Source organism: Equus caballus, chromosome 18 (assembly GCF_041296265.1).
Source record: "Equus caballus isolate H_3958 breed thoroughbred chromosome 18, TB-T2T, whole genome shotgun sequence".
NCBI lineage: Eukaryota > Metazoa > Chordata > Mammalia > Perissodactyla > Equidae > Equus > Equus caballus.
Genome location: NC_091701.1, coordinates 57,014,548 through 57,028,143, shown reverse-complemented (window position 1 = coordinate 57,028,143; position 13,596 = coordinate 57,014,548). Strand labels below are relative to the sequence as shown.

Sequence of the window (13,596 nt, the reverse complement as noted above, 5' to 3'; positions counted from 1 at the left end):
CCTATGAACCCCCCTCCTCAGCATCTGAAATGGGTTCCTCACCACCCACACCCAAGGGGAACAGTAGCCCCTCATCTCTGGAGATTGTTTCGGGTGTTGCCTCCCCCCATTCTCTGTCTCCTACTAAACTCTCTGAACTTCCTAGTCTTCTTTGAAACAGTATATCTAGATTGTTCCTCTCTTGCTTGCCCCTCTGATTGACTGCTTTTTGCATGCTCTTCTTAGCTTTCTGATTTGGCCTTCTTTTCAAATGCTACCTCTGTTTGCCATCCTCTTCCACCTTTTGACCTCATGAACAACATGTGATACCCATCCCTACATCTAACCGAAGCTTTTGTTGTAACACACACTGGTCCAGATCCAGTGTTCTGAGATCTCAATTGACTGTTGGAGGAGACAAGAATAGAGCTTAGGCTCCCTGTCATGACCCATAAAAAGCACTTACCTTTCTTTAGAAATTTATTAAGAAAGCTTGGCCAAGATGTATTGAGTTTTGCAGGATTATCCTGCAGAAGAATATTTTAGCTGTGGTAATTCCTTCTCTTGATAGCTTTTAGGAGATTGTATTATCTCAGATCACTACTGCAGAAAGTACACCTCTAAATTAGTTATTTGCAAAGATATGGATTATCAGAATCATTTCTCATCTGCTTTTATCTCAGTTGAATTTAAGGAATTTGTGGCTAGGAAATTTACAAGCTGTCATGATTCTATTTCATTTAAGAGACCCATCTGAAAAGATGGTGTCAAATGCTAAGGATGCCCTTGGGTGGATGGTTGGGGATGATAAGTCAAGAAGTTTAGGCAGGTTTCTGTTCCTCAGCATGTCACTCTATATACCACAATTGGAAACAATCTTGATGAATTACTAAGGGTCTTAAGACCTCCATCAAGACTAAATTTAGGAGCACAAGACAAAAAACAACAGGGAAAGTTTTTATCCCACCTGTAAGTCTTTGCTAGTTGCTGTGGATCTGGACCAAAGTTGGTTCAAGTTTTTCTAATTAATATTCAGACCACAAGGCATGTAAAATCTAAGCACACGATGTGTTGTGTGGATTTGGAAAATCAAGCAGTCCGCTATTAATATCCAGGCTTAGTCACTTATTGCCCTTGGCCTTGGGTACATTGCTTAACTGCTCATTACCTTGTTTTCCAAATATATAAAATACTTACCACGCAGTTCCCAGGGTGTTCTTCTCAGTTGACAAGAGCAGAGCTGTTAGAGGCATTAGAGTCTTCTGTCATTGACATTTTGGATATATTTCCTTAGTACCCCGAACCACCAATAGAGGAAGCCTAAATCCTGTGTTAACCCCTGCTGTCAAAGTTAAGTTGTTATTAAGCTCACAAGATACACCCTCAATAATGCAAAAGCAAGATCAAAAAAGGTGCCTTATTCCTGGTTAAAATACTCTGTCAGCTAAGGGAGAGACAGGTGTCATGACTGCTTGGAATCTCTGGGATTCAATGTTGATAAATTGCTCAGAATTTTTACCTTTCGTTGCCTGCTGCAATGTCTTGGTTACAGCCCTCTTGCCCTAACTGCTGTTTTTTAAAAACTTCTATGTAACATAATAATAATTTTAGAGAATTCATGGCAGAAAATCTTACATACTTTCAGGATTTTAAAATCAGTTTTTCCATTCTGAATATTAATCAACAAAATCACATACTGAGGCCCATTGTGGAGAGAATGGAAAGCATATTATATAAAACTGATAACCTATACTTTAATATCTTCCAGTATGCACAAAAGTCTATTAGTTTTGATTATCCACACACCCTTCAAAATTCTGTATATAAAGTTCTGTATTAGATCTTTTATAATATAAAATAGGTAAAGTATATAACCAATATGGATTTTATTTAGTTATATGTATCTTTAGAATTATTGCATATTTATGTGATATGTGAGGCTAGCTGAGCCTATATAAGAAAATTGCCACATTTACTAATTGTCCCCTTTGCTCACACAAGAAAGCATGCTCATTACTTAACACCTATAGAAACAGAAAGAAAGAATAGTAATATTTATACCATTTCTTTAAACATCTTTGAAAAGAAAGCAACAGCTTCTTATGTGAGAAAATCATTTTTGTCTGATCATCTAAAGTTTTTGTGAGATGATAAATGTGAGTGTTATGAGGAACTTATGCTCAAGAGAGTCCTTTAATTCACAGGCAGATTCAGCTAATTGTATTGTAACATCTAGGGGGCAATGCTTGAAATATTGTCTTTTCTTAGAGAAAAGGATACAGGACAGGTATGTGAAACTGAACACATAGTTCAAAAGGGGAATTAAGTGCTTTGGTACCTTGACAATGACATCTGTCATATACAGTATTATGGAAAAACTGGAGAACTATTGCCACATGGACTTACAATAAATATTGAGTTCTGCCGCCTTTGAAAAAAGTTTTTTTTGCATGCGAAAATAGCTCATTTTAGGTTTTATCCAATTAGAGGTTAATACTTCTTTGGACAAATGACATAGTTTTTTTTTTTTTAGTTCTGACTGCTTATTATTATCAATCTATATTTGTTGATTAGATTATTAACTTCACATTACATGTCAGTAGATCAAAGTCTTAAAAGTTATTTGGACAAAACAGTGTGGAAAGGACTGTAGAGAAGGAAGGCAATTCTATTTAGTAGATTATCTGTAATACATAGCAATGTCAACACAGTAAAAGACAAGACAAGTGAACAAATTGAAGTGTATCGTTCTCTGAATAAACATTCAGTTTTAGTACCAGTAACTCTGGAGAGTAAAGTCTTAGTTTAGTGGTCTAGCCACAGTGTTGCCATTACCATAATGAGAGTTGGGTTATTAACTGCTCACGTACGTTGCTAAAGCATGCCCCTTAGAACTCTGCAAATGAAAGTAAAAACAAAATGTGTGCTGAACATATTGGCAGTGATAAGAGCTTTAGCCCCTCAGTTTTTTTGTATTGTCCATTGCCTTTTTTGAAAATTGTGAAATGTGTCATTATCCAAAGGGGAGAAGAAAATGTATACGTACAGCCTAAAGAATGATTATAAACTGGACATCCTTCTACTTATACCAGGTTAAGACATAAAACATTGCCATTACCACTGAAGTCTGCTGCCCCCTCACAGTTACGTCATACTCCCTCCCCAAACTTACTCCTGTAATCACCATCGTGAGTATTGTGTGATTATTCTGTTGCTTTGCCATCTATGTCTGTTTTCCTATACAATTTCATTTTCTCTGCTTTTGAACTTTGTATAAATGGAATCATTCTATGTACATTCTTCTTTTTCTGCCCAACATTATGTTTTTGAGATTAATTCATGTTGAAATGCATAGTCATAATATCCGCTTCTGTATAATATCCCTGTGAATAAATATGTCACAATTTATCCATTCTACCATTGATAGGCTTTTGAGTTATTTCTGGGCTTTTTTTGCTACTGTAAATAATGCTGCTGTAAACAGTTTGTACATGTCTGCTGGTTTACTTGTGTGGTATGCTGAATAATGGCTTCCCAAAGATGTCCACATCCTAATCCTCAGAACTTGTGAATATGTTGCCTTGTATGACAAGAGGGACTTTGAAGATGTGACTAAGGAAAGATTTTGATGTGGGGAGATTATCCTGGATTATCTGAGGGGGCCAATGTAGTCACAAGGGTCTTTATAAAAGGGAGGTAGGAGGGTCAGAGTTCAAGAGAGACATAGGGAGATGCTGCACTGTTTTGAAGTGCATTTGAAGATGGAGGATTGGGCCATGAGCAAAGGAATGCAGAAGGCCTACAGAAGCTAGACAAGGCAAGGGAGTGAATTCTTTCCTACAGCCTCCAGAAGGAATGCAACCCTGCTGACCTTGATTTGGGATTTCCGACCTCCCAAACTGTGAGGGTGAATTCATGTTTAAAGCCATTAAATTTGTGGTAATTTGTTATAGCAGCAATAGGAGACTAATGTACTTGTGTAGGAGTTTTTTGGAGTATATATGTAGAAGTAGAATTTTTGGGTCCATAGCTTATGCACATGTCAAATTTAAATGACAATCTGTTTTCCAAAGGAGGGCGCAGCATTTTCACTCCCTCTAGCAATGTGTGTTGGTTTCTGTTGCTCCACATTCTTGCTAAGATTTGATATTGTCAGGTTTTTTAGTTTTTGCCAGTCTGGTGTGTTGAAAATTGTATCTCATTGTGGTTTTAATTTTTATTTTCCTGGTCACTAAAGAGGTCCATCAATCATCCCCACCCTTTGTTTTTCAGGAGATGCTGATACCACCAGCGTGATTTACCCAAATTATGAAAACAGCAACACTTAAAATCATGCACATTATTTGACCATTTCCTGAAACTACTTTTTGAAAGTTTTATATAAACTTTCCCAGTATAAAAAGATTCCTCAAAAAGCGCATGATAATATTAAACTACAAAATCAGTTTTGGAAAAGTAAGGAGTTATTTTCTAATTTTGGCTTCAAGTTTTTTTTTTTAACCTGTTTTAAAAATATGGTGGGGAGTGTGTTGGGAGAGGTGCAGAAAAAAGGGTTTCCAGCTGATGGATTCAGTGTATTGAAAAATACAGAAGTGATATAAAGGAAAAACTTTAAGAGCAAGAGCACATTAAAATAGCAGTCTTTCAGCAAAATGAGCAGATGAGAAGTTCTTGTATCAGTTTACGGGAGAAAGGTGTTCCTGAAGAATACTTATTTATAGAAACTTGTGTAGGAGAGTGTTGGCTACCTCCAATGAGTACTGAACTGTACTAAAACAATATTGCAAGAGCCCTTGTACTTTTCTAAAAGTTCACTTATTCACTTATTATTATTATTGTTGTTAGTGCTGTCAAATTGATTCTGATTCTTTGTGACCCTGTGTATAGAAGAGCTGAACCCTCACCTTCTGGCACTATATCAGACAATGCTCCACTGCTATTCACAGGGTTTTCGTGGCCAATTTTTTCATAAGTGGGTGGGCAGGTCCTTCTGCCTAGGCTGTCTTAGTCTGAAAGCTCCGCTGAAACCTGTCCACCATGGGTGACCCTGCTGGCATATGAAATACCAGTGGCATAGACTTCAGCATCACAGATTCCACAGTATGTCAACTGACAGAAGGGTAGTGTGGTTCCCTGACTAGGAAATGAACCCAGGCTGCGGCAGTGAGAGTGCCGAGTCTTAACCACTAGGCCAGCAGGGCTGGCTACACTCTTTCATTTAGGTACCCAATTTTCTGAATGTGTTCGACATTGGCTGCTCCATCTGCCATTCTTAAGTCTTCTTGGGAGTCTCCCAACAGAATCATGGTGCTATTGTCTTTTAGTGGATTGAAATATTCTGTTTTTGTTAAATATGTAGATTAAATCCCCTTTATGTTGTTTGAAAACCCCATTTCCATCAAAATCTATGAAATTGGACACTACTTTGACATTTGGATGATAACACTAGCTTGACAGGTAACCTCTTGTAGCACTTCACCTATACAATACAAAGAATATGAACACAGGGATATTGTGTTGTTGGAGCTTATAAAATAAATCTCATATCCTTCCTTGAACATGACATCAGATTATTCCATAATTTCTTTAAGTTTAACTTTGATAGAGTGTTAAATAGTGGCTGGCCCTGTGGCCAAGTGATTAAGTTCACGTGCTCCACTTCAGTGGGCCAGGGTTTCACTGGTTTGGATCCTGGCCGTGGACCTAGCACCACTCATCAGGCTATGCTGAGGTGGCGTCCCACCTAGTAGAACTAGGAGGACTTACAACTAAAATATACAACTATGTACTGGGTGGCTTTGGGGAGAAGAAGATGAAGACAAAGAAGAAGAAGAAGAAAAAAGATTGGCAGCAGATGTTAGCTCAGGGCCAATCTTAAAGAAAACAAAAACGTTCAACAAGCAAATTATGTGACTTAGTATACTATTCTACCATATAAGGGTAATTCTCTTCTCTGGTAAAAACTAGGTCAACTTCAAAAGCATAATATTTTTCCTTTAGTTGAATATCTTTTTTTGACAATTATCTATAACCAGTTTACAGTTGTCAATGATATGATGACATGTTGGGCATCTTTTTCTTTGGAGGAAAGTCTACTTAGTGTCATATAAAAGTCTGTTATTATCTGAAGTATGGCAGCTCCTTTGACAACAACGCAGATAATTTCTTCTACCCTTGTAGGGTTCTTGATGTGAATTGCATGTTTCTGGAATTTTGGCATCATTTTTACAAGGACAGCAGACTCTTGATTAGTCATTTCTTATTTATCCAATATTCATCTCAATGATCTTGTTTTTTTTTAATTTTTATTTTTTTCAGATGTACATCATATTTCAAATTCTGGATACATTACATCATGTTCACCACCCGAACACTAATTATAGTGCATCCCCTCACATGTGACCCTAATCACCCCTTTTGCCCTCCCCCCTCCCGCCTTCCCCAATGGTAAGCACCAGTCCAATCTCCAATGCTATGTGTCTTTTTCTTTTTGTCGTTTTTGTCTTCTACTTATGAGTGAGATCATATGGTATTTGACTTTCTGCCTCTGACTTATTTCACTCAGCATAATACCCTCAAGGTCCATCCATGTTGTCACAAATGGCTGGATTTCATCATTTCTTATGGCTGAGTAGTAGTCCATTGTGTATAAATACCACATCTTCTTTATCCATTCGTCCCTTGATGGGCATCTAGGTTGCTTCCAAGTCTTGGCTATTGTGTATAATGCCGCAGTGAATATAGGGGTGCAAGTATCTTTATGCCTTTGTGTTTTCAAGTTCTTTGGATAAATACCCAGCAGTGGAATAGCTGGATCATATGGTAGATCTATCCTTAATTTTCTGAGGATACTCCATACTGCTTTCCATAGTGGCTGCACCAGTTTGCACTGCCACCAGCAGTGGACAAGGGTTCCCTTCTCTCCACACCCTCTCCAACATTTGTTGTTTCCTGTGTTGTTAATTATAGCCATTCTGACCCGAGTGAGGTGATACCTCACTGTAGTTTTGATTTGCATTTCCCTGATAGCTAATGATGTTGAGCATCTTTCCATATGCCTGTTGGCCATCTTTATTTCTTCTTTGGAGAAATCTCTGTTCAGATCTTTTGCCCATTTTTCTAATTGGATTGTTGGTTTTTTTGTTGTTGAGCTGTATGAGTTCTTTGTATATTTTGGATATTAACCCCGTATCTGATATGTGGTTTGCAAATATCTTCTCCCAATTGTTAGGTTGTCTTTTCATTTTGTTGATGGTTTCCTTTGCTGTGCAGAAACTTTTTAGCTTGATGTAATCCCATTTGTTCATTTTTTCTTTTGTTTCCCTTGCCCGGTCGGACATGGGACTTGAAAATATGCTGCTCAGACCAATGTCATAGAGCGTACTGCCTATGTTTTCTTCTAGAAGTCTCATGGTTTCGGGTCTTACATTCAAGTCTTTAATCCATTTTGAGTTGATTTTTGTGCATGGTGTAAGGGAATGGTCTACTTTCATTCTTTTGCATGTGGCTGTCCAGTTTTCCCAACACCGTTTATTGAAGAGACTCTCCTTTCTCCATCGTATGCTCTTGGCTCCCTTGTTGAATATTAGCTGTCCATAAACGTGTGGGTTTACTTCTGGGCTCTCAATTTTGTTCCATTGATCTGTGTGTCTGTTTTTGTGCCAGTACCATGCTGTTTTGGTTACTATGGCTTTGTAGTATAATTTGAAATAGGGGAGAGTGATACTTCCAGCTTTGTTCTTTTTTCTCAGGAATCCTTTGGCTATTCGGGGTCTTTTGTTGTTCCATATAAATTTTAGGATTCTTTGTTCTATTTCTGTAAAAAATGTTGTTGGAACTTTGATAGGGATTGCGTTGAATCTATAGATTGCTTTAGGAAGTATGGACATTTTAACAATGTTAATTCTTCCAATCCAAGAGCACGGAATATCTTTCCATTTCTTTGTGTCTTCTTCTTTTTCTTTCAACAATGTTTTATAGTTTTCGGTGTACAGATCTTTCACCTCTTTCATTAAGTTTATTCCTAGGTATTTTATTCTTTTTGTTGCAATTGTAAGTGGGATTGTATTCTTAATTTCTCTTTCTGCTACTTCATTGTTAGTGTATAGAAACGCAACGGATTTTTGTACATTGATTTTGTATCCCACAACTTGACTGTATTCCTTTATTATTTCTAAAAGTTTTTTAGTGGACTCTTTAGGGTTTTCTAGATATAAAATCATCTCATCTGCAAAGACTGACGGTTTCACTTCTTCTTTTCCAATGTGGATCCCTTTTATTTCTTTTTCTTGCCTGATTGCTCTGGCTAGGACTTCCAATACTATATTAAATAAGAGTGGTGACAGTGGGCATCCTTGTCTGGTTCCTGTTCTTAGAGGGATAGCTTTCAGTTTTTCTCCATTGAGAATGATATTTGCTGTGGGTTTGTCATATATGGCCTTTATTATGTTGAGGTATTTTCCTTCTATATCCATTTTATTTAGAGTTTTTATCATAAATGGATGCTGTATCTTGTCAAATGCTTTCTCTGCATCTATTGAGATGATCATGTGATTTTTATTCTTCATTTTGTTAATGTGGTGTATCACGTTGATAGATTTGCGCATGTTGAACCATCCCTGCATCCCCGGAATGAAACCCACTTGATCATGATGTATGATCTTTTTAATGTATTGTTGTATTCGATTTGCTAGTATTTTGTTGAGGATTTTTGCATCGATGTGCATCAGTGATATTGGCCTATAATTTTCTTTTTTTGTGTTGTCCTTGTCTGGTTTTGGTATCAGGATAATGTTTGCTTTGTAGAAGGAGTTAGGAAGCCTCCCCTCCTCTTCAATTTTTTGGAAGAGTTTGACAAGGATAGGCATTAAGTCTTCTTTGAATGTTTGGTAGAATTCACCAGGGAAGCCATCTGGTCCTGGACTTTTATTTTTTGGGAGGTTTTTAATTGCTGTTTCGATCTCCTTACTGGTGATCAGTCTATTCAAATTTTCTACATCTCCTTGGTCCAGTTTTGGGAGGTTGTATGTTTCTAAGAATTTATCCATTTCTTCTAGATTTTCCAATTTGTTGGTGTATAGCTTTTCATAGTATTCTCTTATTATCTTTTATATTTCTGAGGTGTCTGTTGTAATCTCTCCTCTTTCGTTTCTGATTTCATTTATTTGAGCCTTCTCTCTTTTTTTCTTGGTGAGTCTAGCTAAGGGTTTTGTTTATCTTTTCGAAGAACCAGCTCTTGGTTTCATTAATTTTTTCTATTGTTTTGTTAGTCTCTATTTCATTTATTTCTGCTCTGATTTTTATTATTTCCTTCCTTCTGCTGATTTTGGGCTTTGTTTGTTGTTCTTTTTCCAGTACCTTTAGGTGCACTTTTAGATTGTCTATTTGGGATTTTTTTTCTTTGTTGAGGTAGGCCTGAATTGCTATAAACTTCCCTCGTAGAACCGCTTTTGCTGTATCCCACAGATTTTGGCATGTCGTGTTTTCATTTTCATTTGTCTCCAGGAATTTTTTTATTTCTTCTTTGATTTTTTCATTGACCCAATCATTGTTCAGTAGCATTTTGTTCAATCTCCACATTTTTGTGGCTTTTCTGGTGTTCTTTCTGTAGTTGATTTCCAGTTTCATACCTTTGTGGTCAGAAAAGATGCATGGTATTATTTCAATCTTCTTAAATTTATTGAGACTTGTTTTGTGGCCTAATATGTGATCGATCCTGGAGAATGTTCCATGGGCATTTGAAAAAAATGTGTATTCTGTGGTTTTTGGGTGGAATGTTCTGTATATATCTACTAAGTCCATCTGGTCTAATGTGTCCTTTAAGGCGAGTGTTTCCTTATTGATCTTCTGTTTGGATGATCTATCCATTGGTGTAAGTGGAGTGTTAAAGTCCCCTACTATTATTGTGTTACTGTCTATTTCTCCTCTTATGTCTGTTAATAATTGATTTATATATTTAGGTGCTCCTATGTTGGGTGCGTAGATATTTACAAGTGTTATATTTTCTTGTTGGCTTGTTCCCTTTATCATTATATAGTGCCCGTCTTTGTCTCTTATTACAGTTTTTGATTTAAAGTCTATTTTGTCTGATATAAGTATTGCTACCCCTGCTTTCTTTTCTTTGCCATTTGCATGGAATATCTTTTTCCATCCTTTTACTTTCAGTTTGTGAGTGTCTGTAGGTCTGAAGTGTGTCTCTTGTATGCAGCATATACATGGATCTTGTTTTTTTATCCAGTTGGCCATCCTAAGGCATTTGATTGGAGCATTTAATCCATTGACATTTAAAGTAGCTATTGATAAATATGTATTTATTGCCATTTTGTCACTTTTTCTTTTTTTGGGTTGTTTTAGTAGTTCTTCTCAGTTCCTTTCTTTTTCTCTTGCTCTCTTCACTTGTGGTTTGATGGCTATCTTTAGTAATATGTTTGATTTCTTTTGTCTTACTTTTTTTCCTGCTTGTTATAGGTTTCTGGTTTGTGGTTACCATGAGGATCCTATTTAATATACTATGCATATAACAGTCTATATTGAGTAGATAGACTCTTTAGCTTGACCTCTTTCTAAAAGCTCTACTTTTTCACTCCCCTCCTTCCACATTATATGTTTTTCACATCATATATAGTCTTTTGTTTAGTGTGTGTATATCCATTACCCTCTTATCATTGAAATAGGTAATTTTAGTACATTGTCTTTTACTCTTCATATTACCTTCACAGGTAGTTGATCTGCTGCCTTTACTATACTTTTACCTTACAAGTGATTTTATTGCCTGTTTTTTCTTATTGTTGTTTGGGTTATTTTTGATAATTTTTTTTCTTTTATCTCTATTTGTGGTCATTACTTTCCCACTTAAATAAGTCCCTTCAGCATTTCTTGTAGAACTGGATTCTTAGTGATAAACTCCTTTAATTTTTGCTTGTCTGGGAAGCTCTTTCTCCTTCCATTCTGAATGACAGCCTTGATGGATAGAGTATTCTTGGTTGTAGGTTTTTTCCTTTTAGCACTTCAAATATGTCATGCCATTCTCTTCTCGCCTGTAGGGTCTCGACTGAGAAGTCTGCTGACAGCCTGATGGGCTTCCCATTATATGTCACTTGTAGCCTTTCTCTTGCTGCTTTTAGGATTCTCTCTTTATCTTTAATTTTAGACATTTTGATTATAATATGCCTTGGTGTGGGCCTCTTTGGGCTTCTCTTGTTTGGAGCTCTCTGTGCTTCCTGAACTTGGATGTCTGTTTCCTTCCTCAGGTTAGGAAAATTTTCCTCTGTTATTTCGACAAATAAATTTTCTGCCCCTTTGTCTCTCTCTTCTCCTTCTGGGACTCCTATAATCCAAATGTTAGCACACTTGATATTGTCCCAGAGTTCCCTTACACTGTTCTCATTCTGTCTAATTCTTTTTTCTCTTTTCTGTTCTGCTTGGGTGATTTCCTCTAATCTTTTGTCTAGCTCGCTGATCCGTTCTTCTGCTTCCTCTACTCTGCTATTGAGTCTCTCTAGTGAATTTCTCATTTCAAGTATTGTATTCTTCATTTCTGATTGGTTCTTTTTTATATCTTCCAATTCTTTGCTGATGTGCTCACTGTGTTCATCTATTCTTCTCTGCATATCTGTGAGCATCCTCATTATATTTTGTTTGAATTCCTTGTCAAGGAGGTCGCTAGTTTCGGTTTCACTTAGTTCTCTTTCTGGTGTTTTGTAGTGTTCTCTTGCTTGGAAAGTATTCCTTTGCCTCCCCATTATGCCTCTTTCTCTGTGCTATTTTCTTTGTACTAGGTGAGTCGGCTATGTCTCCTGATCTTGGAGAAGTGGTCTTATGTATGAGATGCCTTATGAGGCCCAGCAGTGTGCTTCCCTCTCATCACCAGACCATAAGAACCAGGAGTGACCCCTTTGTGGGCTACTTGTGTTCTTCTGCTGTGGCAGGGTTGCTCCCACTGCAGGTACCCAGGGAGTCTGATCTTTCCTTCCCTGGCCAGCTGTTTGTAAATCCAGTTTGGAGGGGCCTCAGCACTGTTGGCTACAAAGTCTATTAGCACACTCTTATTGCAGGTGTCCTCTTAATTGGGTTGGTACCCAGTGTAGGTGGTTGCTAGGCTCAGGGGCATACAGTTGTGATAGGCCTGAGGCCAACAAGGCTGATGTCAGTTCTCTTAGGAGTGCAGCTGAGTGGAGGTGGCCCTTGGCATGGAGGCACTCAGTTGTTTCAGGCTTTGGAAGGTGGGGCTGACCCTTTTTATGACTATTTGTGAAGCACAAGTCTTCTGCCTCTGATAAGTCTCACCCCTCTCTGGACCACATACACTGTCAACACAGTCCTGGTCCGTGCACACTTCTCAACCCCCTGGAGCGTACCCCACCACCACACCGCAGAGGCCCCCACCTCTGCCCCAATGCCCCCCACAGTTCACCTGGTCCTCACACAAGCCCTGCCCCACAGAGGCAGACACCCTTGCCTGCCTGTAGAGGATCAAGGCACTCAGTCAATGCAGGCTGAAAAGTAGCCTGAGGGTTTGCTGTTAGGTGGGGCCAGTCCCTAGGGCGGGTTGCCTGCCCTGGCTGAGCTGGATTAAATCTGTGCTCTAGTGGGTGTGGCAGACCCCTGGGCTAACAGCCTAAGGGACGCACCTCAATGGCCCCCACCAGTGTCCGTATCAGCACGCCTGGACCAGCTCAGAACAACGACCCCCACCAATGTCTCAGTCTCAGGAGAGGATCCTCCTCTCACCAAGATGCACCCAGAGCCCACCAGGTGAGTCTTGTTCCACCAAAGGACAGTCAGCCTTCTCTCTGGTGATTTTACGTTGCTGCAATGAGTGAGTTTGTGCTTAAAGGTGGGCCCTTTAAGACCCAGATCTTTTCGGCTTTCGGCCGATAGCTTTTCTGGGGTGTCCTCGCTGCAGTTAATAGCCGGCAAAGCCAGATAGTAAGACCCCGCTCTCAGTTGGGCTGAGTCCGAAGGATGGTTATAGCACTATTGCCCCTGCTTCGGACCTCACTCCTCCAGGGAGGGCTGCATACCTTAGGTTGGCTCCCGCCTGGCCAGCTGAGAAGCTCTGCTGCTCCCAAAGGTGGCTTTTTTCCTCTCTGGCCGGAGTTACTACCTCTTCTGCTTTCGTCAGGACTGTCCCTTGTCGTGGGGGTTCTTTTTATCCAGTTTTCAGTTTTCAGTCCAGGGTGATTCTTCCCAAAATTGTTGTAACCTGGTTGTGTTCGTGGGAAGAGGCGAGTTCAACGTCTGCTAACAGCGCCATCTTGACAAGAACTCCTGATCTTGATTTTCTACTGGCTGTCTTCAAGGTGAATATGTATTGGGCCAGCAACACCATGGCCACCTGGGCACAAACTATGGCTTTCCCTGCTGAACCACTCTCCCTATAGCCACTTGGTCCATGGCCCTCATTTACCTCCAGGCAGGAAAAGAAGAAGTTACTCACAGTGGATAGGAAGACATGCACATGCTCCATGGTGAACTCTGTGAACATCTCCTCAATCATCTTTTCGTATGTTTGTGTTATTTGTGTTTCCTATTCTATGAAATTCTTGTTCATGTCAGTTGCCCATTTCTCCTACTGTTTGCCTTTTTCTTATAGACTTTTAAGAGATCTTTACATGG

General features: G+C 38.9%; 1 protein-coding gene and 1 pseudogene across 1 annotated transcript in view; one reads left to right on the top strand and one right to left on the bottom strand.

The window, feature by feature from the left end:
* Window positions 1-13,596, top strand: part of PDE11A (phosphodiesterase 11A) — a 388,624-nt gene that overhangs the window by 24,091 nt on the left and 350,937 nt on the right. The gene's annotated exons all lie outside the window — the stretch shown is intronic.
* On the bottom strand, window positions 4,695-6,235 carry LOC102150868 (cytosolic 5'-nucleotidase 3A-like; annotated as a pseudogene).